We start from the raw sequence: 26112 nt of genomic DNA on the forward strand, positions 1-26112 counted from the left end.
CGACTATGGCCATGATACCAATGAGTGTAACAAGCTTAAGGACGAAATTGGGTTCCTTATTCGACAAGGACATCTGAGGAGATATGTACGAGCATGCAGAAATTCTCAGTAGGAGGCTCACGAAGGCAACGAGTAGGCACCTGTGCGCCAATGCTTGCCTCCTCTATAGCCAGCTCCTATTGCTGGTACATTGTTGACTATCTGCGGAGGACCACATATATCAGGAGAGAATGGTAAGGCAAGAGAAAGATATGACAGAACCCTATGTCACGATTAGGACATCAAAATGCTAAACGTCGAGGAGCGAACTCCCAAAAAAGCTCGAACAGAGGAAGAATTACTAACTTTCTCTGAGCTGGACACATAGCATGTCCGATTCCCCCACTCATATCCTCTGGTCAAGAATGTTTAGATTGCCAACATGATGGTAAAATGAGTGTTGGTGGATACAGGAAGCTTGGTCAACATTTTGTACAAATCTTCACTGGAAAGAATGAAATTGTCAGTCCAAGATTTAGAGCCATGCAACCAAACCATCTATGGTTTTTCTGGTGAAGGGCTAGCATAGCCGGGTCGATCAGACTCCCATTCACAGCATGAACTACACCCGCGAATAGGACGCTACTCACTACTTTTATAGTAGTTGATTGTCCATCCGCATATAATGTTGTGATCAGAAGACCCATACCCGTCGATTGGCATCTGGCCATGAAGTTTCCAACCGTTGTAGGTGTTGGGTGCGTGTTGGGGAACCAGCAAGAGGTCAGTGAATGCTACAATTCCTCAATCACAAAGGCAAGAAGAGGCAGATCAGGAAGCGAAGTAGAAAAAAGGTTACTGGTGGTAAATGAGTCATAAGCCCAATCAGGTGAACAAGTCACCAAATAGGGCGTTGCCCAAAGTGAGGGTAGGGACTTAGATCCTTGCTTTGGGGATTTAGAAGAAAACGTTGGGCCTGTGGAGAACCTTGAGGAGGTCCAACTAGAAGAGAAAGATCTGACCAGGGTTGTGAAAGTCAATAAAAACTTAGAGACAACAATAAAAAACAAATTGGTGAAGCTTTTTAGGAGGCACCAGGAAGTCTTTTCCTGGTTGCATAAAGATATGGTTGGGATAGACCCAGCAGTGATTAGTCATGTCTTGAATATAGACAAAAATCATCCACCAGTACAACAAAAAAGAAGGCTGCTCGACAAAGACAGATCTAAAGCCCTAGAAGAAGAAGTCGAGAAGTTGAAGCAAAATGGACATCAGGGTAGCATTTTTTCCATCTTGGGTCTCTAATCCTGTACTAGTTCCCAAGCCAAATGGTAAGTGGAGGACGTGCGTGGATTTCACAAACCTTAATAAAGCATGCCAGTGGATTTATCATTCATGGATGTGTACTCTGGTTATAATCAAATTAGTATGCATCCACCTAATGAAGACCACACTAGCTTTCAAATAGATACAGGACTTTACTGCTACAAAGTAATGCCCTTCAGTTTGAAAAATGCTAGTGTGACTTACCAGCGACTAGTCAGCCACATATTCAAAGAACTGATCGACAATAACATGGAGGTTTATGTCGATGATATGCTGGTCAAGTCGAGAAAGGTCGGTGAACACATCAAGGACCTACAGGAATGTTTCAACATCCTGAACAAATATCAAATGAAGTTAAATCCTCTAAAGTGTTCCTTTGGTGTTGGATTAGGAAAAATTTTGGGATCCATAGTAAACTTGTGAGGAATCGAAGCCAATCCCGAAAATATTTGAGCACTGATCGAGATGCAGTCACCAGCCAAATTCAAAGATGTGCAAAGCCTGACAGGAAGAATTGCTGCCATGAGTAGATTCATATCTAAGTGTATGAACAAGTGTGTCCCATTTTTTAATCTACTTAGAGAAAACAAAAAGTTTGAATGGACAGAAGAATGCCAACAGGCTTTTTAGGCACTCAAAGCCCATATGTTGCAACCGCCCATTTTGTCCAAGTCAGTCGAAGGAGAGACTTTGTACATCTACTTAACCATAACAAAGTATGATGTCAGTGCTGTTTTAATTAGGGAGGAAGACAACATTCAAAAAGCAGTATACTACATAAGTAAAAGGCTAGTGGGAGCAGAATTACAATATCCACCTATAGAGAAATTGGCTTATTAGCTTGATACTGGCGTCTAGAAAACTGTGACCCTACTTTCAAGCTCACCCCATAATAGTGCTTACCGACCAGCCACTACGGCAAGTCTTGCAGAAACTAGAAGCCGTTGGTCAACTATTAAAATGGGCAGTTGAGCTGAGGCAGTTTGAAATTTCCTATGCACCTCGAGCAGCCATAAAGGGACAAGCCTTAGTGGATTTCGTTGTTGAATTCACCAGACTCCCTGCTAGCGAGTCGATGATAGAGACAGATAATTAAAATCAAACTCCCGCCTGGAGACTGTTCGTAGACGGGTCCTCTAACGAACACAACGCAGGGGCAAGGCTAATCTTAATCAACCCCAAGGGACATCGGTTTCACTATGCGATCAGATTCAACTTTACAGCCTCCAACAATGAAGCCGAGTATAAGGCCCTGCTCGCAGGATTAAAACTAGCCAAGGATATGAACATAAAGTCACTAGAAATATACAGTGACTCCCAGCTAGTAGTTAATCAGATTATTGGACAATATCAGGCTAGGGGTCTTAAGATGGTTGCTTATCTAAACAAGGCGAAGGATTTACTATCACAGTTCGACAAGTATACTCTCCAGCAAGTACCTCGCAACCAGAACTCAAACATCGATGCCTTAGCCAAGTTAGCAAGCGCCAAAGATGCCGACACTTTGAGCATAGTACCGATCAAACATTTATTAGCACCAAGCATTCAAGCGGAAGAATCCTCGCTAGTAATATAAGTGTTCGACACATGGATGACTCCCATCATACAATATCTCGAACAAGGATTGTTACTAGCAGATAGGAATAAAGCGAGGAAGCGTCAAAGGCAATCGGCTCAGTTTATCTAGTTCGATGGAATCTTATATAGACGAGGATACTCAATGCCTTTATTACAGTGTATCTCCAAGGAAAAGGCTAAGGAATTGATGCAAAAAGTACATGAAGGATTCTGTGGAGATCATGCTGGGGGCAAAGTTTGTCAAAGAAGATTCTCTCATAAGGATATTTCTAGCCTGCAATGATCGAAGATTCCATAGAATTCGTTAAGAAGTGTGATAAATGGCAACGATTCTCCAAGATACCTCGAGTAGCCCCAAATGAGCTTAAACAGATGCAATGTAACGCCCTGGTTAACCAAGACAGTTACACTGTTTGTTTGAAATAGTGCTTAACTCACTAAGCAAGTCATTTGAACTTAAATGCGTAATTAAAAACTAAGACAAGGTTGAGTATTAAAAGATTTGATCAACAAAATGGCTATTGTTCATTAAAATATTAAGTTTGCACACAGGATCCCAAAATCAGTTTACAAACTTGTAAAAGACAAATAGAATACAACTTACTCGTCCTAAGCAACAAAACAAGGTTTAACCCTAGTTCCTTCCAAGCTATCCCGACCGTGGTGATCGAGCAGCCTGTATATGTACACACCGCTCTTGAAGCTCTTCCACTCATGGCTAGTTCCGCTATCCCTTTCCCTTACCTGCACCACTTAACACTTGTGAGACAAGGCTTAGGAAGAAAACTTAAACTAGTGTGCACAACTAGGCAACAGTATAAAAGCAGTAATCATAAATCTTCAGATTCAATTAACAATAGAATATAAATAACAAGCCAACCATAATATTCAACTTAGTCAAATATGTAAATCAAACTCACCAATCAATAGAAATGATTAATTGTGAACCACACTTCTGTTTATGGTATAATATCCAAGCCCAGCGCCCTTAGGTCGAGTCCCCTGGTCTCTTAGCTGACCCCGGCACCCTTAGGCCGGCCTGTAAATAGATACAATCACAAATGCACAATGCATATCAAGTAATCAATGGCACCGTATACAAGCATTTCCATCCAGATATTCTCAGCTATAGCTATGTTCATCTTCATAATATATTCATATAAGGGATTTAAGCCCCAATCACAACTCAGGTGCAGTTTTCTTACCTCAATTCCCGAGTAGCTAGCAAAAGGCAGTCCCGAGCATGATCTCTAATCCTGAGCCCTTGCGGTATAACCTAGTCATAATGTGATAATGGATAACCATTAAAATCCTAAACTAATTAAAAGCTTTGGAATAATATACAAGCCTCTGGGACCTCGAATTCTACTAAACTGGGTGGTAGAATTCGTCCCGAGTGCTTAGATTTAGGTTCCCAAGCTAACAAAATTGTTCTGGCTAAGTTTGCCTATGCGGGCCACAACCTGGCCCTGAGGGTCGCAGCGCGCCTATGAGACAGAAAGCCCCTAGGCTCCTAGGGTCATGCGGGTCGCGGCGCCCATGAACAAGGTCGCGGCACACCCCTGCAAACCCAGAAAACCCAGCTTCTTTATGCATTTTCTCCAAGCTAATCCGTCCAAAATTCATCCTAGACCTAACCTAAAACCAGAGTTAAGCCTCTCAAACATTCCCAAACACCATAAACAACATAACCACACTAATAGCTAAGCCAAAACTCCATCACAGCCCAAAATCAAAACCTAGAGTTAGAACTTAAGAACACCAAAACCAAGCTTAGAATTCAATCAAGAATAGGGAAATTCACTTACCCCTACTGCAGACTATGTCCCTGAGTTAATCCTTCAGTGATCCTAGCTCTAGTTCCTCAGTCCCCAAGCTTCCAATCTTCATCCTTTGGCACCAATCCTCTAAGAACCCCACTAGCTTCAATGCACACCAAGGTGAGAGGAGCAAACCGACTAGGTAGAGAGAGAGGGGGGGACGGATTCTACCTTGTTTCCTTGTGTCTACAGGCTTCTAGTGCCTAATTCATCTTAAGGCAAGTCTATCTTCTTACTAAAAAGACTATAATGCTCCTTAGTACACCCCTTATCTTTTAATGGCCCCGAGGGCAAAAATGTCATTAGGCACTTTCCCCGCTAATGCTCGAATTGTCTTATAAATTCCCAATTAATCCCAACATGCCCAATTAGTCACCAAATAATTGTACGTTAACCAATAAATCCTAAATATGCACTAAGTCCCCAAAATACCCCTAGGCTCGCCCCGATCCGGATATTGGACCCCGTTGTGACTATTCTGCTAATCCGCTCACTAGGATTGCCTCGAACCGAATATTGCTAATATATCCACATAATGATGTGGTTTCAATCATTTATGCACGTATAATCACATTTATGTCTACAACGGGCCAATATTACAAATATGCCCTTATTATCAAGAATGGGCCCACATGCATATTCAATACACATAAACATGCATTTAAATCCATATTATCATATAAATCATGTATGCCACATAGTCACACATTTATTCAACTAATTCAACATGTATACCACATTATGCCCTCCAGGCACTTAGCCTTAATAGTAAATTCGGGTCGTTACAACTATCCCCTCCTTATTGAAATTTTGTCCTCGAAATTTATTCAATCATCTTGGGATACCAATCCCGCAAATCTGACTATAGCCACAGAGTCTAGTCCTATACCTTTTTATCCCTTACTAACAGTCTCACTAGAGTGACAGTCTTATTCTATAAGACTTTATCTTATTTATCACAAATTCCATTAGCTTTTCCTTGCTTAGTAAATCCCACTGAAATCCTAGGGTCTCCTCACCCCATCAGCGGTAATATCTTACACTTCTTTCCTTGACATTGGTACCAGTAACACTTTATGAGCCACCTCCCATACTAGGGTAAGGCTAAACTCGGGAGTCAAAACTCCTCTTTCTTTCCCAAAATATCTTATCCTTTCTAGTCCACAACACTCGGAGAAGCACAAAGTCTCCTATCCTAGAACTCCGTGTTCCCATTCTTAAAATTTGCAAACTCTTATGTCCTTTTTAAATAGACAGACACCTTTGTCCTAACAATCCTAATAACTTCATTGGTCCTTTGGACCAATTCTGAACCACCATACTTCCTATCTCTCATTTCATTACTTGGAACAAGTACTTCTCGCCCCTTATCTCAATATATCTTATTCAGAGTCACCCTAGTCGTTGATCAGCTTCCATCCCCGTGACTATTCAATCAAGGGATCGTACTTATCTCAATGCCCCCAAACACTTACACATTCAATGTACAATTCTTAAAGAGTGAATCATTCCTTCAGACTATCAGTCTATCTGAAGGTAACCAATAATTGTAAGCCTCAACCATATACGTATTGCCCCTTATTCCAGAACCTAGAAAATACTGGGTCTCAATCCGACACCATCGACTTCAGTGCCCCACGGAGACATACGGTCTCCCTTCGTCCATACGCATTATTGTGATACCCATTCACACAAATTGATGTGTGTTAATCCAGTCTGTTGAATCATAACTTTTTGTATCCACTCATCTTACCAGCAGTCTAATGCAATCCACCCTTATGGTCCACAATTATACTATTTTTCCTTCCAATACACAAATTTTACATCTTAACATCCATTCGAATCTCCTAGATACAACAATCATAAGGTGGTAGTACAAGACTCATCTAGAATCTCTTCCTCACTGCCAGCTTCCATCAGATCACTCATCTGATCCTCATATCCTAACCCATTCATACTAAAATAGTAGGATTCTGAACCATTTCTACAAGAGCTTCTCTCTAAATTTCATTGTTCATAGAAGTATATCTGCCAACTATCAACTGCAAGTTCCATACTAATCTTGGTTGCTACTTTGTCTGACTTTATTGTAATATGTGGCAACCTATCCAAATGACACAGACCTTTCCAATTGAAGATGTCAGTCTCCACATTATTTCCTCTATGCAATAAAGGATTTCCAATGTAAATCATCCCTTAATTCCCACTAGGGCCTTAGTCCCATTGTAACGCCCTGGATAGCCAAGACCGCTACACTGTGTGTTTATAAAGGTGTGAGACTTGCTAATCGAGTCGTTTATTCAAAACGTGTCATTAGCTAAAGTGTTCTAGGGCTAAAAGACATTTTGGCCGCAAAAGAAACATTTTATAGACTATAAACAACTTTACAGAAGGGATCCCAAAAAGTACAATGTTTTAAAGTTGGTTTACAAAATTCAATAGTTAAGAGTAAACATTAGCCATACTAAGGCAAAATACAAGGTTCTGGTCCTCTCGTCCCTTAATCTCCTCAACCATGGTGATTGAGCGGCCTGACATGTACATTCACCCTGCAGAGCTCTCCAATCAAGGTTGACCAATCTTGCTCTTGCCTGTACCTGCACCATGCAGCACCCGTGAGCCAAGGCCCAGCAAGAAAACAACATACACAGCATATACAATATTATCAAACAAATATTCTAATAAGCATGTTCAAGTATTCAATCCATAGCATATAAGCATACTTCAAGGTACAAGTAACCTCATCTATACTTAGAATATTTAACAATCTCACTAATCACAATCATTGCCAAATATAACAATCAACTAACACAAATACTAGGGCCGACACCTTAGCTCGCGTCCTCTATTTAACCCACTGACTCCGGTCCGCTTAAACCGAGCTCAGTGCATAATAAGCTGTCCTCGGATACCAGTGTCCGAGCCGTGTCAATTTCCCAAGTTAACCGTGGCACACTTAGGCCGTTGGTTTACAATTTACATGGCATAATACCATTCTTTCAATCATATATATCAGGGAGCCCTTAGTCCCATTCAAATATTCAACCGGGTGTAGTTTTCTTACCTTTGGCTTCTAGATGAATTAGTTACGGGTGATACTCCTTGAGCGCGATCCGATCCCCGAGCCCTAGCTTAGCACCTAGCCACAACCATGATGAAGGATACCATTAACAATCTTAAATGAGTTTCTAAACCAAGTTCTAGTCCTCGGAACATTGAACTTCACCAAATATGGTAAAAGGTTCAATCCCGAGCACCCTAGGTTAAATTCTCAAGCCTAAAATCTCAAAATCCCAAAATCCCTTAAGGGCCCCGGCATAGGCCATCCATGTCGCAGCATGGCCCCAGACAGAGCCCTCCATAGGCACAAAAACAGGTAAGGGCCGCGGCATTCCTTAGGCCATGCCGCGGCCCACCCTCCTTCCTCAGCACAACTCAACTTCCAAGGGTCGCGGCTCACCAAGAACTATGTCGCGGCCCGACCCCTTCAAACCCAGAAAAACCACCATTTTTAACTCCCAAACCTCATGCAAACTCACTCAAAACCACCCCAAATCCACAACTCAAGTATCCAAAGACTTCCCACAAGATTCCAACAACTCAACCTAGCTGAATCCTAGGCTAGAAACCTATCAAAGACCCATTTCAATTACTGAAACTTCCTAACTTAAAAACACAAAACCCAGCCATGGAAAATCTAAAATTCAACCATCAAACTTTGAATTGAACCTTACCTCAGTTGTAGAATCGTTTCTCCAAGGACCCCCTGGCCTATCTTCAGAGTTTCAAGCCTCAAACTCCACCTTAAATATCAAAATCACAACTATCAAAAACTCAGCCATTTTTCTTAAAGTTCCTAACCACAGAACGAAAATCAATGCTTACCTTGGCTCTAATTCAGTCCTTGATTAGCTCAACCTCTAATTCAACCCTTTAATTCCTCAAAGATTCAACTTGATTCCAGTAATTCCTCCTCAAATTTCAGTGTTGTTCTTCCTTAGGAGAGAGAAGAGAGAGAAAGAGCTGAGAAAGGGTCAGTTTAATTTCTGTGTCTAGTATTTTCTAAATCTTTCCAAGTATATCCTTAGGTTATTAGACTAATCCCAAAGCTCGGGGTGTCAGAAACGTCCCCGAGGGCAAAACAGTAAAATCCCCCAATAATCCTACCTAAACATCCTAACCTCAAATATATCTCCAATTATTTATTTCCATCACCCGATAGTCTAAATCACTACCCGTTACCTAAAATATCCCTGACTTGTCCAAAGTCAATTATAATGCCCCGTTGTGATTTTTCTCGCTATCTAGCCCTAGGATCGCCTCAAGTCGCCAGCTACAGAGTTATCTACATAATAATGTGGTTCTCACATATACAACATATCTATTTCATATTATCACATAATATCATCAATTATCATATAATATCATTTAAGCACTATCAATCACATAATATCTCATTCAAATAAATACTATTCACTCTAATCTCATTTATGCCCTCCTAGCACACTAATCAAGGCCCTTAAGCCTTATTAGTGATTTTGGGTCGTTACACCCATGGTTACTCCTCTATGAGTGACCAGACACTTTAATTCTTTATACTAGTGCATGCACTACTAATCCATAGGTGCCATCACCGCACCCTAACTGTAACGCCCTGGCTACCCCAGAACAGTTACGGTGAACCAGAAATTTGACTCGCTACCCAAGTCATTTGGTTAAAAATGTGATCTAAGTGTAATTATCAGGTTAAGGTGAAAAACTAGTAAAAAGGAAAGGATGTTTTGCATTAAGTATATAAACTGCTCATGAGCCATTAAAAACGTTTACAAGATGTTTATAACACAAGTGGTCGCTACTGTTTCAAATTTACAAACTCCACCGACCTAAGCGGCAAAAATAGGGTAAACCCCTAGTTCCTCTGAGAACTCCTTGGCCGTGGTGGTCAAGCGGTCGCATATGTACACAACACCACCTAAGCTCTCCACTCAAGGTTGGGTGAGCTTCTCTTTCCCTTTACCTGCACCACGTAGCACCCATGAGCCAAGGCCCAGCAAGAAAACACAATAAAGCATGATATAATATCAACAATGACCATAATAATCATTCAGGACTAACAGTCCAAAACAGATAGGTGACAATAGCCAAAAGTCACAAAAGTGGGTACAGCTCCCTCTAGCCATGTGATGATAGGGTCACCATGGCTTAACTGATAGGTGATTCTTTCATAAGTTTGATCAGGATAGGTGCATGGTGATTGGTCACCAACATAACCTTCCTCCCGACTCTAGAGTCGTAACTATGGACAGCGTCCCCTAGCCATGTGACAAACAGTCACCGGGGCCATATGCCTTGGCTATAAACATCTGGTCTTAGACCAGGCAAGCGCTTATAAGTTCATCGACCTTAGGGTCGGTCCAGCATTAATGCCATAGAGCCATTCAATGCATGTTCATCGACTTTAGGGTCGGTCCCTGACTAGTCAGTGCCATAAACAAGTAATCAGCGTTCACTAGCATTTAATATGCAATCCATGTCCACATATATCAACCAACATGCTTCAATAACAAACCATGCATGTCATATACCTATACAGGGTGCAACTGTATTCATACACTATTTTCTTACCTCTGGTTCGAGTGAAAGTTATTATAAGAACGACCCCTGAGAACGATCAATCTTTAAATTCCTTGACGGTCACCTGGTCATAACCAAAATATAGGATTCATCAATAAAAATGATAACAGAGGGTTCCCAAACCAAAACCTAGCCTCCGAGACATCAAACACTACTCAACCGAGTACTAGGTTCAACCCCGAGGCTTAAGGTTTGAATCCCCAAGCTAAAAGCTCCATTTTGGCCAAAATGACCTTAAGGGTCGCGGCGCGCCCCTCTAACAGAGGCTGCCCTCTCTGCCAGATGCCAAAGGTCGCAGCGCACCACAGCCATGCCGCAGCGCCCAGCCCAGACCAGCCAAAATGACAGCACGCACCTCCAAACTTTCCCCTGCGCTTTCCCTTGGAATCAAGCCCTCTCACTAGCTCCAAACCTTCTCCAAACACTCAATTTAACCTCTAAACATCACCCATAACTCACCCTCATCAAAACCCAAGCTAAACTTCATTCAAAACCTCTTCAAATCCAAACTTTCAACAAGAATCATAAGCTGAAAAAAACTAAAGGAAAAACAGAGCACAACCTGAAATCAATGACTAGAACTCACCTCAAAACTAGATTTTAACCTCCTTCAATGGTTGAACCAAGTCCACAAACCCAGTCCTTGGTTTTTCCTAGCTTGAAACCCACTTAGAGCTCAAAACTTCAAAGAAGGAAATGGTGAAGATTGGTGTACGGGAAGGAAGAAGACAACTCTGTTTTTGCTCTGTTCTTTCTACAGCCCTCCAAAGTCATATAAATCCAAACCCCAAATGACCAAAATACCCTTAAGTCACTTAAAGCCTCTAAAACCATTTCAAGGGTAAAATTGGTACTTTCCACTTATCCCGTTAATCATAATTAACGCTTCCCAATTCCCGCTAATCTCAATATTCTCAAACATCAATAATTCATATCCTGTTACCCTATTATCCCTGGTAACGCTCTAATCATTAAAAACACCCTGAGACTCACCCCGAGCCCCGAGCTCAAACCTGTTATGACCAAACCGATAAATCACATTTAAAGATCGTCTCATGCCGAAATACTCAAACCAATCCACATTATAATGTACCCTCACAATATATCATTGACATGCAAACACATATACAATTATGCCCTCAACGGGCCAAATTACCAAAACACCCCTGTAAACAAAATGTGGACCCACATGCATGCTTTTAACGTCATATTATAGTATAATTCTCATAAACATGCATAAATACATTTAATGGCATAATTAAACAATTATGGCCCTCCCGGCCTACTAATCCGGCCATTAAACCATATTAGGGAATCTGGGGCATTACAATAACCATGGCTATCTAGCATTACCGTCAACCTAATGCCCCATGTAGAACATTTGTGTTCTTATCCCTTCATCTATAGTGAAGCACAGTTAACCATTATTTTGAGTCTGTACATGGGCGCACCCTAGTCTTCAATGCACCACCCTATAGTTTCATGTACTTAGCAAGGAGAGTATTCATCATGTCGTCCTTCTGTATCAGTCCACCGCATACACATTCTGATACCATAGTGTGTTAACTAGCCCTTATTCTATCTTCTGAAAATTAGGTACGAAACTATCCATTCAGACAAACTTTAGGTTCTTATGTTACCTCAATCTTGGGTATGGCTGTCTTCGAAAATGCTTCAAGTAGTAGCTGACGTGTCTTACTGGTCTCACTATACTTCTCACCCCTCAGTTGTTCTTCAGTAATTTCTTTGTGGCTTCTAACTAAATTCCTTCATACATAATCCCATCACTTCCCATAACGTGACCTTAAATATCCTTAGAGAAATTGGAGCTTACTCCCTCTGGAACCTTACCTGTAACCCTGCTTCCTTAGTCTTGGTATTATCAATGAAGTGGTCATTCGTGTTCTGCTTCTAGCTAGGAGTGGACCGAAACATCCCTAATCAATCTTAATATGGCTTGTCCATGTCATTCCTATACTCCCTGGTTGTCGAACTTACCTGTGTTGTTGAAGCATTGGCCAGTTAAGATCCTTCATTGAAAAACCTATCACATCCTACTCGGTGCAAGAAGTAATTCCTAACATGTCTCTTTCCTTGATTCACAGCTGGTAATAACTAGACCGAAGGTCAATTCCTAAGAACATTGTCCTATCTTGCAACTGGGCAATTGAACCCTTCATTCTTAACTAGTGTTGTCAACGTGTCCCAAGATGAGATGCTTCGTCTGATCAATCCTCAAATCAAACACTTCTTCAATTGAACCATTAATTCTTTATGCTGGGCTAATATCATTCTTCAGAATATCCCTGATACCGATTCTATACTTACCTCAATCCCATAGCGTACTCAACAATTCTTTGTGCACCCATCTGAAACCTTACTGGTCGATCCAGTTTTCATTATGTCTAACTGATATATTCCAAATGGTACCAACCACAATATCTAGGCATCCCGTAGACGCAACCGGGTCCTTTCCTTTTAAATCCAAATGTCACCATCATCTCTTGCAATCCATGGTTGTCCCTTATTTAATAGATTAATCCATACTCAGGATCATATCAAAATCCTCATATGACGAGCTCAAATAACTCCACCGTAAACCTTTTATCAATAACACTCTAACCCTTCTCCAGGAAGTTACCAATTTTCCCGACAGACACTAAAATCCCACACCCCATGGCGTGACAACCATAAGTGTGACAGTCAGAATCCCGTGATTTGCAGGGGAAATACCGGGTAAAAGCTGTGCAATCCCACACCGCCTGGGGAAGGTTATAACGACCCAAAATCACTAATATGGCTTAAGGGCCTTGGTTAGTGTGCCGGGAGGGCATAATTGGTTTATGTGTGGAAATTATTAAATTAACGTGTGATTATATGATAAACATGTTTGTATGGCTATATGAATGTAAATGTGGTTGTATGTTATATTTTTGAGAACCACATTATTATGTGGGTAAGCCTGCAACGTGTGACTCGAGGCGATCCTAGGAAGCTAGTTAGTGGGAAAGTCACAACGGGGTTTAATGTTTGACTTGGGGCAAGTCAAGGGGTAATTCGGGTATTAGATGATTATCTGAGTTATCGGGTTATGGAAATAAATATATGGAGATATATTTTAGGTTAGGAAGCCTAGGTGGGAATATTGGGGAATTTTACCATTTTGCCCTCAGGGACATTTTCGGTACCCCGAGCCTCGGTATTGATTTAATTAACTAAGATTAGACTAAGTAAAATAGAAGTCAGTGGAACAAAAACCCAAACCGACCCTTTAACATTTCTTCCCCTCTCTTCTCTTTTCTCTCTCAAGAAGGCTATAGAAACCTAAGGTGAATCAGCTGGAATTCTGTGTTTTGTGCTGAATTTGTGAGGGATTAGCTTAGTTATAACCAAGGAACACTCAACCAGGATCAAGGTAAGAATTGAATTTCATTCTTAAGCATTAGAATTCTGAGTTTTGGCTGAGTATTAAAAGTGTTTATGGTTCTGCTGTTAAGGATTGAATTAAAGCTGAGAAGCTTGGATTTTAGCTCAAGAATCTGTTAAGGAAGTGGTTCATCAAAGGAGGTAAGCTTCAATTCGTAGTCTAGAGCTTAGATTCTAAGTTTGCATGGCTGGTTTTGAGTTTTTAAGTTGCTGGATTTCAGAAATCAAAATGGGATTCTAATGAGTTTTTAAGCTGGATTTATGTTGGATTATGCTGTTAGAATCATGTTAAAAGTCTTGTGGTTAATGGGTTTTGGAATTAGGGTGCTTTGGGGTGGTTTTGAATAAGGTTAGGATGTTAGAAATGGTGGATTTTCTGGGCACGAAGTGTTGGGCCGCGACTCTGTTCTAGAGCGCTGCGGCCTTACGAAGCAAGGAAGAGCCAAGGAGGCTCTGCAGTGGGTAAACGCTGCGGCGCCTAAAGGCAGGGTCGCAGCGCGTGTCTGTCTTCAAAGAGGCTTAGCCTCTATTGCAGGGGTGGGCCGCGGCTATGTTTCAAGGGCCGCAGCCCTTATGGGAATCTTTGAACTTTTGGAGGTTTTAAGAGCGGGAACCTAACCTAGGGTGCTCGGGATCGATTCCACCACCGTGTTTGGTGGAATTCGATGTCCCGAAAGATAGAACTCCATCCGGAAATATTAACGCGATTATTAATGGTACTCCCTATCTTGGTTGTGACTAGGTATTAAGCTAGGGCTCAAGAAACGGATCGTGCTCGAGAGGCGTTGCTCGTAATCAGTGAACTTGGAAATTAAAGGTAAGAAAACTGCACCCGGTTGTTGAATTATAATGGGACTAAGGGTTCCCTATTTTGTATGCTTTGTAAAGGATGGTATTATGCCATGTGAACAGTAAACCAACGGCCTAAGAGTGCCGAAGTTTACACTAGCGCATAGGGCACGGCTCGGCCACTGGTAGCTGAGGACAGCTTGTTATACACTGAGCTCGGTTTAAGCGAGCCGGAGTCAATGGGGTAAACAGAGGGTGTGACCTAAGGTGTCGACCCTGACTATTATATGATTTGTTTGCTATTATTGTTTGGTGGATTATTATGTTGAATAGTTGGGTGATGATTAGTTGAATCTTTGGTTGAATCTCTATGCTTTGTGAATGTTGTGGTATGTTAAGTGTATGAACGTGCTTAAAGGGGTATCCAAACATTGCTATGGCTTGTTATGTAATGTGATATGTTTTCTTGCTGGGCCTTGGCTCACGGGTGCTACGTGGTGCAGGTAAAGGCAAGGGCAAGCTTGATCTGCCCTGATTTGGAGAGCTCTGAGAGCAGAATGTACATGAACAGCTGCTCAGCCGCCACGATTGAGAGTGAGACAGGAACAGGAGAATCAAAAACGTCTGTTTTGCCTTAGAGTGGCTAATGATTGTTTAAAATTTGGAAATTTTGTAAACTGACTTTTGTACGCTGTTCCTTTTTGGGATCCCATATGTAAATTGTTTAATTTTATGAAATGTACCTTTTTGAGACCAAACCCATTTTAACCCTAGCACATTGATGGTTTCAGTGACACATTTTTAACTAAATGACTTGATTAGCAAGTTCTGCACCTTTGTAAATACACCGTGTAGCGGTCTTGGCTATCCAGGGCATTACAAAGGTCAAGTGTGATGATTCTAAGATTGTGTAGGTATAGGACTACACATTTGAAGATGGCTTAAATGGATTGTTGGGTACTACCTATGCTAACAAGATGCATCTTCTTTTCGATAGCCCATCACTTGAGAACTCCAAAGTTAAGCGTGCTTGACCTGGAGTAATCTCAAGATGGGTGACCTCCTGGGAAGTTTTCCCAAGAAGTGTACGAGTGAGGACAAAGCACACTAGAAAGACTCGTGTTGGTTTGTAGGGCCAATCTTCATTCCAGGAAGCATCGATGGTGACATGGGGTATTACAAATGGTATCAGAGCCTTGACCCAGCCGGAAGTGTGGCCGACGGGGACATCAAACTCCTAAGGGGGGTGATTGTGACAGTTAGTATCCCGTGATCTGTAGGGGGAAAGACCGAGTAAAAAGTTGTGCAATCCCACATCGCTTGGGGAAGGTCAAGTATGATGATTCTAAGACTGTGTAGGTATGGTACTACGCAGTTGAAGAGGGCTTAAATGGATTGATGGGTAATACCTATATCAACAAGACGCATCTTCTTTTCGGTAGCCCATCACTTGAGAACTTCAAAGTTAAGCGTGCTTGACCTGGAGTAATCTCAAGATGGGTGACCTCGTGGGAAGTTTTCCCAGGAAGCGTGCGAGTGAGGACAAAGCACGCTGGAAAGACTCGTGTTGGTTTGTAAGGCCAGTCGTCATTCCAGACAGCACCCATAGTGACGTGGGGCGTTATAATAAGGTATGTGCTGCAAATCTATGTCTCTTCTAGGGGATACATAGCACCGAACTCACTTAGCTCCATATAACAAGAAACATGAACTAAAGAGCCAACCAATTGCCTTTGAGAGACTAGCCTCGGGCTCTAATTGTACCAAGGCGGACCCTCAAACTGGGGTTGAGTAATCTATACCTTGGTTCTTCCAACTTTGATTTCGGGCAATCCTTCCTGACAAGCCCATTCGTTCCAAATAGATACATGCCTTCACTTGGCGTCCTCCCATATGGCGTCTCCCGCACCTGGCGCATACTAAATAACTTCACCAGACCTCACTGCCGCCTTGACAGCCATCCTGTAAACTATACCCCCTCCTGTCAGGACCAGGAGTAGTAGAACTATCAAGGGTTTTTCTTTTCTATTCACTTGGCATCTACCCCTCTATCTAATTTCACAAATGGGGATATCATTCTCTAAACTTCCTGCCCTACGACACTCTCAAACCATATCTCATCTCTTGCATCTTCTATAATAGGGCCCTCCCTACTGCCCGAGCATAAATAGAAGTCTCGTGCACTAGAGCGACCCCAACACTCTGGGTCATTCCAAAGTTCAGTCCTCAAAAGAATCATTCCTTCCGGGCCACAACCGATGGCACCAAATCAATAGCGGATTTGTCCAACCCATCTTATCAACATACTGGGTCTAGGGTACTACTTCCCATCACGTTCGGGCATCATTTCGCCTCATACGCGTGGCACAACCACTCTATCATGGCCTACCACTCTCATATCATCAAGGATGGAGCTATTCACGCCCATCTACTTATCAGTTCTGAACAGACCCAAACCTTCCTCAGAAACTGGAGGATAATGCTTCTAGAGTCTTTCATATGATAACTCTTATCTATTTCCACCCTCAGGTTGAACCAACACTGGTGCCATTACTGTCAAGATATACGAAGCAGCGTTTCCCCGACGGAACCTGCTGTCTCAGCCATCTAATCTCCTCACTTTGATATGGCAGTCTTGCTTGCATACCAGCGAACATCTGTTGCAAATTCTAGGGGCAGATGGAGGGTTTGACCCTAACTATCATCTGCAACCCCTATACTAACGATACCAGGTCTAGTTAACTATTTCAAATACATACTTTCTGAATCACTCCGCAGTCAATGACTTAACCCCACAGCCCTAATATTCATATCCAGAATTATCACATGGGCAGGTCCAAACAATCACAATAACCACACACACACAATACACATATCAAAATACAAATATACATTGTTCATGCATAAACTATCAAATCCCATTTCAACCAAATACATTCATACACATCACGTTCGATATACTAGCATGTAAATAAGGCACATAGGTTCAATTTAAATAATTAACCACATAATCATGTCATTAGATACCTAACTGTGAGTTGAGCTTATCTTTAACGGGGAGTGTACACGCGCAGCCAGTCTTCAGTAACCCTTAAACCTAGACCGCTCTAATACCAAGTTGTAACACCCTAGTTAACCAAGACTGTTACACTGTTTGTTTGAAATAGTGCTTAACTCGCTAAGCAAGTCATTTGAACTTAAATGTGTAATTAAAAACTAAGTCAAGGTCAAGTATTAAAAGATTTGGTCAACAAAATGGTTATTTTCATTATCATATTAAGTTTACACACATGAACCCAAAATCAGTTTACAAACTTATAAAAGACAAATAGAATACAACTTAGTCGTCCTAAGCGGCAAAACAGGGTTAAACCCTAGTTCCTACCAAGCTATCTCGGCCATGGCAATCGAGCAAGCTGCATATACACACCGCCCCAGAAGCTCTCCAACTCATGATAGGTTCCGTTATCCCTTTCCATTACCTGCACCACGTAGCACCCGTGAGCCAAGGCATGGTAAGAAAACTTAAACCAATATGCACAACTAGGCAACAATATAAAGTCAATAATCATAAATCATCATATTCAATTAATAATAGAATATAAATAACCAACCGACCGTAATATTCAACTTAGCCAAATATGTAAACCAAACTCATCAATCAATAGAAATGATGAAGTGTGAACCACACTTTTGTTTATGGTATAATATCTAGGCCCGGAGCCCGTAGGCCGAGTCCCCTGGTCTCTTAGCCGACCCCGACACCCTTAGGCCAGGCTATATTCAGCACGCTTGCTATCGGCCCCCGGCACCCTTAGACCGGCCTATAAATAGATATAATCACAAATGCACAATGCATAGCAAGTAATCAATGGCAGTGTATACAAGCATGCCCATCCAAATATTCTCAGCTACAACTATGTTCATATTCATAATATATTCATATAAGGGGTTTAAGCCCCAATCACAACTTGGGTGCAGTTTTCTTACCTTAATTCCCGAGCAGCTAGTAAAAGGTAGTCCCGAGCACGATCTCTAATCCTGAGCCCTTGCGATATAACCTAGTCACAATGCGATAATAGATAACCAATAAAATCCTAAACTAATGAAAAGCTTCAGGATAATATACGAGCCTTCGGGACCTCGAATTCTACTAAACCAGATAGTAGAATTCATCCCGAGAGTTTAGATTTATGTTCCCAAGCTAACAAAATTATTCTGGCTAAGTCTGCCTATGCGGGCTGTGACCTAGCCCTGAGGGTTGCAGCGCGCCCCTAGCCAGAGGCACCAGCCCCAACCCCTATAGGCATGTGGGCCGCGACCAGGCCTTGAGGGTCGTGGCACGCCTATGAGACAGAAAGCCCCCAGGCTCCTAGGGTCATGTGGGTCGCAGCGCCCATGAACACGGTTGCGGCACACCCCCGCAAACCCAGAAAACCCAGCTTCTTTCTGTGTTTTCTTCGAGCTAAACCCTCCAAAATTCATCCTAGACCTAACCTAAAACCAAATTTAAGCCTCTCAAACATTCCCAAACACCATAAACAATATAACCACACTAATAGCGAAGCCAAAACTCTATCACAGTCCAAAATCCAAACCTAGAGTTAGAACTTAAGAACACCAAAACCAAGCTTAGAATTCAATCAAGAACAGGGAAATTCACTTACCCCTACTGCAGTCTATGTCCCTGAGTTAATCCTTCAGTGATCCTAGCTCTAGTTCCTCAGTCCCCAAGATTCCAATCTTCAACCTTTGGCACCAATCCTCCAAGAACCCTACTTGCTTCAATGCACACCAAGGGGAGAGGAGCAAACTGACTAGGGGGAGAGAGGGGGGATTCTGCCTTGTTTCCTTGTGTCTATAGGCTTCTAGTGCCTAATACATCCTAAGGCAAGTCTATCTTCTTACTAAAAAGACTATAATTCCCCTTAGTACACCCTTTATCTTCTAATGCCCCCGGGGGCAAAAACGTCATTAGGCACCCTCCCCGCTAATACTCGAATTGTCTTATAAATTTTCAATTAATCCTGACATGCCCAATCAATCACCAAATAATTTCACGCTAACCAATAAATCCTAAATACGCACTAAGTCCCCAAAATACCCCTAGGCTCGCCCCGAGCCGGGTATTGGACCCCATTGTGACTATTCCTCTAATCCGCTCACTAGGAACGCCTCAAGCCGAATATTGCTAATATATCCACATAATAATGTGGTCTTAATCATTTATGCACATATAAACACATTTATACCCGCAACAGGCTAATATTTACAAATATGCATATTATCAAGAATGGGCCCACATGCATATTCAATAAACATAAACATGCATTTATATCCATATTATCATATAAATCATGCATGCCACATAGTCACACATTTATTCAATTAATTCAACATGTATACCACATTATGCCTTCTGGGCACTGTAATCAAGGCACTTAGCCTTAATAGGAAATTCGGGTCATTACATGCAAAGCCCATGGCCATTCACAGTTTGGGGAATTGACCTAATCAGATCTTTGCCCGAGGAAAAGGGAATGTGAAGTATGCAGTAGTTATGTCGACTACTTTACTAAGTGGGTTGAAGCTGAACCACTCGCAACAATCACGACCAAGAAAGTGTTGGATTTCCTTGTCAAAAATATTGTATTCCGAGATGGTTTGCTGAAAAAGATTGTATCAGATAATGGCACACAATTTGCCAGCGACCTTTTCACCGATTTCTGGGAGCGGCATGGTATCACGAAGAGCTTTTTGTCAGTCACCCACCTACAAGCCAACGCACAGGTTGAAGTTGTTAACAAAACTCTGAAGGACACACTAAAAAAAGGCTTAAAGAAGCAAAGGAAGCGTGGCCGAAACAATTGCTAGAAGTACTCTGGTCGTATAGGACATCTCACCGAACAGCAACAGGCCATACGCCATTTTCCTTAGCCTATGAGTATAAAGCCATGTTACCCGTTAAGTTAGATCCACCATCGCATAGAAGGCTGACCTACGACCATAGCACGAATAACCAGTTATTAATGGAGTCTTTGGACTTGGTCAACGAAAGGCGCGAGCAGGCTCAACTACGAGTTGCAGCTTACCAAAAAAAGGTCGCTCGATATTTTAACTCTAAAGTATGTGAAATAAAGTTTGACGTGGGAGATTTGGTACTTATAAGATTTTTTCTTAACACTCGTGATCAGGCTGCTAGAGTACTCGAACCAAACTGGGAAGGGTCGTATCAAATTGAAGAAATCCTTCAACGAGGCACATACAAACTTGCTAGCTTAAATGGAGATCTCGTTCCTCGCTATTAAAATGGAGAACACCTGCACAAGTATTATCAATGAACAATTCTTTTTAAAGATTTGGCTTGTATTAAATTTACTTTGTACAAGTTTTTGAACAAGGGTTAGCTAGTTCGATGGCTGGTCGCTTATAAGTGTAAGATCAATTTTTGATCACTCGTACAGACACGAATCTTGTCCATTTTATTACGAGAAATAAAAGGAATTGTGCATAGCCAATTATTCTTGCCAATTATTGTATTTCTTATAAGTATTTTCTCATTACGTGTGTTGTTTTGCTATATTATCATTAATTGTTTATAAGTACACGAGCAGTAATGTTCGAACAGGTATTGGTCAATGGCAAGTGACCGAGAACCTTATACTCCTCGATCACTTGGGGGGCATATAAGATACTAATTGAGAAAAGCATATGCATATCATAAACATATGTAAGCACATGAGCAAAATAAGGGAAAGCATACTACAACACTTAGAGTATTTTTCAAAAAAATTAGTCAATTTTGTAAAATCATAATAAAGTGTTATGCTAAGTTTGGTCATACGAGCAGATGTTATAATAGCAATAATAATGTGCAACTGTTATAATATCAAAATGAAATGTCTTTACACCATGAGCAATTGTTGCTCGGATGTAATTAAAAATACTAAAATATAAATAAAACTGCCATAGGTAGCAAATTGTCTCAACACCACAAACAAGTTGTTCAGGTGTTTTAGTTACATAAATAAACATATTTATTATGCGGCTGAAGGGGGGTCCTATTGAGGTTGTTGATCGAATGAAGGGCTAACTTCTTCTTCGGCACCATCTATGCCCATCGCCAAGGAGATTTCAGGAGATTCTTGGGCACTTTCCTCTTCCAGGCAAGCAGCGCACTTGGCAAGTTCAGCCTGTTTTGCCTCCTTAGGAAGGTAATCAAAATTCGCATCTTGATTATTCTTCTAGGACATGTAAATGCAGTTGAAGGTGGCTCCTCAGAACCTCTCCAAGTTTTGGGAATTTTTCTCCTTTAGCAGTTTAACTCGGACCTCCAGACTAGTGGCCTCCTTCATGCTAGCCTCCAGATCTTCTTGTAGCTTGGCTGCCTCCTTATAGTTGGTCTCGGAGGCTTCCTTAAATTTTTCCTTAGCCGCAATAACATTAGCCAGATCTTCTTGGCTTTTCTTCAGCTCCTAGGTTAAAACAACAGCTTTGCCTTCAGCTGCCTTAACCTTAGCCTCCCATGCCTTAATCTCCTCGACATGCTTTAAATCGACCTCCTTAGCACGGCGCCAACCGTTGTTCATGGTCACAATACCCTGCAAATAGTGGAAAAATGAAGTTGTCAGAGCTAATCAAATGAAATATTGTTCGACTAAAATACAATGCAGAAGAAACTTACACTAAGGACTTCATTGAACCCATGAGCAAGGACCTAGCTGGGTTTCAGCGAAGGGAGACAGGAAAAGGCCTCCTGGCTGCGGCGGTGCATGGTTAGTTTTTGCAGTTTATCGTTTGTTGAGCTATAAGCATTGCTCAACAATTCTGCTGCCAAAGATCCCCCCGTCTGGTTGGTGGAAGCTCCAGTGCAAGGAGGGGAGGTGTAGTTTCTCTAGAAGGAATAAGAGTTGGAGGGTCCTCTAGTCGAGCCCTTTTTCTTGAAGGTTCCCCACTGGCTTCTCCAGAATTTCTTCTGCTCGACTTCTTCACACTCGTTGGTGTACCTCCAGAGGCATAGATTTCGAATGCGTCGTCAAATTGCATGACTACAAAAACAAAAACAAACAAGTAGTTATGTCAAGAAATAGTTTTGCATGATAAGGAAACAAACTAAAAAAAAATTCTAAGTAGTATACCCGAACTACAATTACTGGTCGCTATATTATTTAAGGAACTACTGGTACACTCACTATCTACCTCAAAGAAGTCCAAGCTAAAACTACTGGTCGTAAATTTAAAGTTGTCATCCCTTTCAAATAAATGATAAGAAATGGGCAGTTTATCGAAGAGTGAAACATCTATACCGTTCTTGTTAGAGGATTTGAGTATAGGACCAACATATTCTGGTAGTTTTTGTTTTCACCTCCCATGTTGGGAAGGGGTGCTGGCCGGTCGAGTATTGGGGTTGGGCTCTCAAATGGTCACTCCCGTTGGTCGACGCCTTTGGGGCTGTGACACATCCTATTGCTGCTCAAGATTTTCTTGTGCTTTAGTGCTGTCTCCAGTAGCACTCCCCGCAGTTGATTCCCTCACTTCTTGGTGAGGTTCTAAAAGGTCGACCAGCCTCAGGTTGCTCTCCGTGACTAGCTTTTTGACGCTCTTTTCTATGTTTGTCATGATGGCCAGGGATGTGGCTCTTATCTCCATTTCTGGAGTGGGGTCCGGTCAATACCATGGACCTAAGAACAACGCAAGCTAACTAAGAACAAGGGAAAAATGCAAAGCGACTAGATAAATGTCGAAAGAAGATTAAAAAGTTTACCTCCTCGTGTGAAGGCCATGTTGTCTACGACCAAGTCTGTCGTAAGGAAGTACTCTTGGAAGTACCTTCCTACATTGGACTTGTAGGTTATGTCACTCAGGAATGTGCGGGCGGATTCCTGGTGGTAGAAATGGAAAAACTCTGTGTTGTGTTTGATTGGGGTTGGACTTGAGATCGAACAGATAGTTAATCTAATGAGGGGTAGGCATTGGCCATTTTTTGTAGTTGTATAATATATAGAGTGTTGAGAGTACTCTATATCCATTGGGAGTTGTTTGGAAATGGGCGACCTCAAAATAATTGGCCACCCTCTGGAAAAAGTCGTGCAAGGGCAAGATTGCCCCCGCTTCTCTATGATACCTCGACCAGGCGCTGTAGGCGCCTCCAAGCATGTTTGCCCTCTGGTCAGGTGTAGATTTGTATAAAGTAATCCCAGGAAGCCCGTACTTCTTGGGATACTTGGCCACCATCCTAGTCGATATGACGTTAGGAAGAGTGATGTACCAGACTACCTCTGTTCGAGGGCCATCACGTGGACAAGTTTTGGGCTGGATATATGGTGGTGAAAAATTTAAGGGTTGAGGATCATTTGAAGGACCCTCGGTATTAGCTGCAAGCTAGCTGGTAGGAGAGGCCGCAGACTGGTTAGTAGGAGAGTTTGTGGGTTTTTCTTTTTCTATGAGCGATGTGTTTGACACGACCCATATTCAGTTGGTTCTCTGAAGGATTGTGAGGAGGACTGGTCGTAGGGTTTGGGTGTGAGGTTGGAGGCTCTAAAAAAGAAAGAGAATGCTATTCTTGATCCTCAAACAGCAAAGCGAGAAGATCGTCGTCTATTGATCTCTCACCTCCCAAGGGATCATGCATGAATATTTGAGAAGAGCAAAGGGGAAGTAAGAATCTAGGACCAATAGACAGAAGAAAAAGAAAAACAAGGATGATGTTGCTCGTGTATATATACCTACAACATATAAAAAGCATACATCCCCTCAATTAAAAAAAATTAACGCCTAAAACAAAATTCAGTCCAAAAGTAAAACGAAGGGTTAAATCTTTACAAAAAGCTATATCATATAAGAATGCAAAAGCTACGTGAGTGTTTTGATATTTTCAACAAGCCACCGTCAGGAACCCTATATCAATTTTAGAGTGCCTTTCTTTAATATCAATGCTTAATAGAAAAGTTTCATATTCTTTTCGTACTTGTATGGTTATTCTTTGCACTAATTGTTGTTCAATGAATATTAATGTAGATTCCAAAAAGTGTATAAACCCATGAACACTAACAACATTAAACTTTTTTTAATCGTGGAACTATAAACATATATATATATATATTTAACACAAAGGGGAGACTAATCAAAACAAGCAGTAGTAGAATCACTATTAGTTCTATAAGAATACACTATCAGTAAAAAGCAAGAAAGTGAAGTAAAGAAAGAGACGGAGGCATACCTAGCAAGCCCAGTGCCACCGCCACCACAAACCCACGCCTAAGGTAACTTCACTCACTCCACCGAACAAAATCCATTGCCACACCTGCCATCACAGAGAAAAAGAGAGAAAGAGCAATAGAGAGAACGCCTCGGAAAGAGAAAGAGAGAAAGAGTGTAACCTCGCTGCCGTGGTAGCCTAACTCCCACACCAATCGCACCTCACCGAGAGAGAGCCTCGGAGAGCGCCAATCGCACCTCGCTGCGAGAGAAATAAAGAGCCCCAAAGATAGGAGTATCGGCCATCGTACCTCGCCGAAAAAAGAAAGAGAGAGCCAATAAGGTGAGATAGATGAAGTGTGCGGCTGGGTGAAGCCCAGTCCCAACAATTCCATGAATCACAGCCAAGCTCTTTGTTGTTGCTGAGGGGTAGAGAAAGCTATGCCTCTCTGTTATTGTCAAGAGAGAAAGTGAGAGTGTATGTGAGAGGGACTAAGAGAAATAACGAGAGAGAGAGAAAGAGACTGGGAGAGTAGGTTAGGGATTTTATTATTCTTTTTTTTTAAAAAAAAAGTTTCAAGATTTTTAAAAATCATTTAAAAAAAAACTTAATAAGTAGTTGTTTTTTCTACTTGAATAAGCCAATTTTTATTAGTTTAATAAATATAGCATATGTATTTTGACAAAAAAAATATAGTATATGTTATTGTAGTGTCGGTTGAAAGATTTTTCTATTAAAAATATTTATATTTATATAAAATATATTTAAATATAATAAATAATTTATTAATATAATATGAAATATTATTAAAAAATTAGATCCATTATTTAAATAAATTATTTTTAACTAAAACAAATTTAATATTACAAATTATGAATTACTACTTTGACAAGTTTTTATTTTAATATTAATTAACTTTTTTTTAATGATTGTTATTAGTTTTAAAAGAAGAAAAAAACAGAAAATTAATACTATAACATCATAATAAGTATCATTAATGAATTTTCATTAAAAAAATATTGTTTTTATTAAATATATAATAACTAATTGAATTAATAATTAATATTACAAATTATTAAAAAACTAGACAATTATTTGAATAATTTATTTTTAAAAAAACTCATTTTTAACTAATAGCTATTCTATGTTGCAAATTATTAATTAATAATTTTTTATGAATATATTTATATAATATATTAAATTATATTAAAAAAATACAAATTTTCCGTACTTGATTAAAAAAAATTGTATTGGATGAGACAACAGTTTTCGTAGAAATGTAATCTTATGTTAAAAGTAGACATTCTACAACAATCTCGCCAGAACTGTTATCTTATGTAAGTCTTAATTTACATGACACGA

The 26112-nt window shown here is 40.9% G+C and overlaps 1 long non-coding RNA gene across 1 annotated transcript; it reads right to left on the reverse strand.

Moving 5' to 3' along the window:
- Positions 1–21405: 21405 nt before the first annotated feature.
- On the reverse strand, positions 21406–25263 carry LOC133788806 (uncharacterized). Its single transcript, XR_009873386.1, has 3 exons — positions 24772–25263; positions 22237–22600; positions 21406–22153 (listed from the first exon to the last, which is right to left on the reverse strand). It is a non-coding gene; the product is annotated as an uncharacterized LOC133788806 (long non-coding RNA).
- Between the last annotated feature and the right edge of the window lie 849 nt (positions 25264–26112).

Source organism: Humulus lupulus, chromosome 7 (assembly GCF_963169125.1).
Source record: "Humulus lupulus chromosome 7, drHumLupu1.1, whole genome shotgun sequence".
Lineage (NCBI taxonomy): Eukaryota > Viridiplantae > Streptophyta > Magnoliopsida > Rosales > Cannabaceae > Humulus > Humulus lupulus.